This window comes from Oncorhynchus masou, chromosome 7 (assembly GCF_036934945.1).
Source record: "Oncorhynchus masou masou isolate Uvic2021 chromosome 7, UVic_Omas_1.1, whole genome shotgun sequence".
Taxonomy (NCBI): Eukaryota; Metazoa; Chordata; class Actinopteri; order Salmoniformes; family Salmonidae; genus Oncorhynchus; species Oncorhynchus masou.
This window is the reverse complement of record NC_088218.1, coordinates 10,532,284-10,535,615: the sequence shown is the minus strand read 5'-3', so window position 1 is coordinate 10,535,615 and position 3,332 is coordinate 10,532,284. Positions and strand designations below refer to the sequence as shown.

The following is a 3,332-nucleotide window of genomic DNA, read 5'->3' as shown; positions in this document are numbered from 1 at the left end:
GGTCAGGCAGGAATTCTTTATTCTGACCTGCCACAACAAACTGGAGATTAAAACTGGTACGATAGTTACCCAGCTGGTAAGTTCTTCACACACACACACACACACACACACACACACACACACACACACACACACACACACACACACACACACACACACACACACACACACACACACACACACAGAGAGGGGGAGTCCCATAGTGAGTTTCAGGGACTACACTAAACTGTATTTATAATGCAGAGGTAAAATATTAAAGATTGAAGACTGTTTGTTTGGGTGAACGCCAGTCAGACTGAATTGCCACCATCGAAAGTTCCTTCCTTGTTTCTGCTCTCTTCTTCAATTCTCTTGTTGCCTGCCTTCCTCTCTTTGTCTGGAGTCACTAAACACTCCTTATGCAAAAACTTAAGAAGCTTCTTAAGAAAAAAAAGTTAATAAGATTTGCAATTCCTCAAAAATATCTTAATGATTTTCTTACGAACTTCTTAAATATCTTCTTACAAATCTTCTTAAGATGTTTGTTGCTAGGCAACCATCTTAGCTTGCTATATGTCTAGCAGTGGCAATCATGTTAGCATATTTCTTACTGAGATTACTGTTCTAAAACATGTTCTTGGGTTTAAATTAATCAATACTGAAACTTTCAGATGAGGTTTGTGAGTGAATGAAACATGTTCCTTTGCTTTCATGAGCTTTTTCTCTCACTGCCCTGAGTTGAAGACAAAGGGTTTAGCTGTCTTGGAATGAACAACCTTTACAATAACTTTATTTTCAAGAATCAAATTTCTTCTTAACTTTTTACTTAAGGAGAAACATAAGAAATTGATAAGAACATTTCCAATGACCTTTTTGAGGAACAGCAAGTTTGCTTAACTTTCTTGTTAAGTCTATCGTTAAGGAAAAATGGTAGTTAAGAAGAAATGTCTTCTTAAGAAGGTTTTGTGAATCTGGGCCCTGACTTGCTACGTATATCAAATGTAAATGTTCATGGAGTATTTTAATGAAAGTTTAGAGTTATGCACGTCAGCATTTTGGCAGTTGAGAAGGTTCTTGAGTGGGATGTTGAAATTTCCTCTAGATTAAACAGGAAATTAACAGCAGCAGAGAGGAAGTGACCCAAGAACAATAATACCACTTCCTATTTGAAGGCCGCCAGACTGGTCTGACACAGGTCACCATAACAACCAGAGATGGAGTTGTGTTTTGAGCTTCCAAGAGTGAGAAAGTACCTCTGCAGAACTCAGCAAGGTAAAACCACTAAGAATTCAGCTAAAACAACAAACACTTTTTACAAAAGTATCAAAATGATTTTCCTAATGGAGCTCTCCATACGTTCCCATGCATTCCACCCCAGAACTCCGTCAGTCTCACCTTTCCCAGCGGTGGTGGCAGGCATCAAGCCGTCCATGTCAGCGCTGTGGGAGTGGGAAAGGCAGAGGGCAGTCATGGGTACCAGGCCCTCCTGTGGGGGTGAGGTCTGTGGTCCTGACCAGACACCAGCCCGACGCTTCACTGGACCGCTCCACTAGCTCCACGGTCTGACCGCAACGAACACTCAGCTCCTCAGCCCCGCCCGCCGAGAAGTCCAACAGGACCACGGTCAACTCACAGCCACCGGACAGCTAGAGAAGAGGGGAGAGATGGCAGAGAAAGAGAGAGATAGAGAGAGATCGAGATAGAAAGAGAGTGAGAGAGAGGGGGAGAGAGATAGAAAGAGAGTGAGAGAGGGGGAGAGAGATAGAAAGAGAGTGAGAGAGAGGGGAGAGAGGACAGAGAAAGAGAAGAGAGAGAGGGGAGAGATAGAAAGAGAGAGAGAGAGGGAGAGAGATAGAGATAGAAAGAGAGAGAGGGAGAGAGATAGAGAGAAAGAGAGTGAGAGAGATAGAGATAGAAAGAGAGAGAGGGAGAGAGATAGAGAGAGAAAGAGATAGAGAAGAGAGGGAGAGAGATAGAAGAGAGAGAGAGGAGAGAGATAGAGATAGAAAAGAGTGAGAGAGAGAGGGAGAGAGATAGAGATAGAAGAGAGTGAGAGAGGGGGGAGAGAGGACAGAGAGAAAGAAAGAGAGAGGGGTAGAGATAGAGATAGAAAGAGAGTGAGAGGGAGAGATGGCAGAGAGAAGAGAAAGAGAGAGAGTGAGAGAGGGATAGAAAGAGATAGAAGAGAGGGAGAGAGATAGAGATAGAAAGAGAGAGAGGGAGAGAGATAGAGATAGAAAGAGAGTGAGAGAGGGGAGAGATGATAGAGATAGAAGAGAGAGGGAGAGAGATAGAGATAGAAAGAGAGTGAGAGAGAGGGGGAGAGAGGACAGAGAGAAAGAAAGAGAGAGAGGGAGAGAGATAGGCAGAGAAAGAGAGAGAGAGGGAGAGATAGAGATAGAGATAGAAGAGAGGAGTGAGGGAGAGGGAGAGAGGACAGAGATAGAAAGAGAGTGAGAGGAGAGAGATAGAGATAGAAAGAGAGTGAGAGAGAGAGAAAGATAGAGAAAGAAAGATACGTTAGAAAGAGAGAGAGATAGAGAGGGGGAGAGATGGCAGAGAAAAGAGAAAGAGAGAGGGAGAGAGATAGAGATAGAAAAGAGAGTGAGAGAGAGGGAGATAGAGATAGAAAGAGAGAGAGGGGAGAGATGGCAGAGAGAAAGAGAGAGAGGGAGAGAGGGAGAGATAGATAGAGATAGAAAGAGAGTGAGAGAGAGGGGGGGAGAGATAGAAAAGAAAGAGAGAGGGAGAGAGATGGCAGAGATAGAGAGAGAGAGAGAGAGGGAGAGAGATAGAAAAGAGAGTGAGAGAGAGAGGGGGAGAGGGAGAGAGATAGAAAGAGAAGAGAGAGGGGGAGAGATGGCAGAGAAAGAAAGAGATAGAGATAGAAAGAGAGTGAGAGAGAGAGGGGAGAGAGGACAGAGAGAAAGAAAGAGAGAGAGGGTGTGTTAACATTGTGTAAAATGAGTGGCCTCAGGTTGTCTAGCGGTTAGTCCCCACTCATTTAATAAAGAAAGAAAACATTGTGTAAAATGTGGTAATTTCAAAGTATGAGCTAAAGCTTCAAGAGAGAAGTGAAAGTATAGAGTATAAGTAACCGTCTATGAACGACAGGAAAGACAGGGATGTAGAAGTTGTGGTCTTAACGTTGACACTGGTATGCAAGGCAGGGCAGAGCACAGACAGGCACACTATACCACATAGTCTCACACGTAAATCCTCCCAAATGACCTCTCTTGACCCCCCTTGTCTTACCCCCATAAACCAGTTCTGATTGAATTGGTTCAATAGCCCTGAAACTCTGGGTTGCCAGTTTGATTGAATTGGTTCAATAGCCCTGAAACTCTGGGTTG

At 43.8% G+C, this 3,332-nt stretch overlaps 1 protein-coding gene across 1 annotated transcript in view; it reads right to left on the bottom strand.

Annotated features, from left to right (window-relative positions):
• The window catches only part of LOC135542967 (kalirin-like), a 69,128-nt gene that overhangs the window by 23,858 nt on the left and 41,938 nt on the right, over positions 1-3,332 (bottom strand).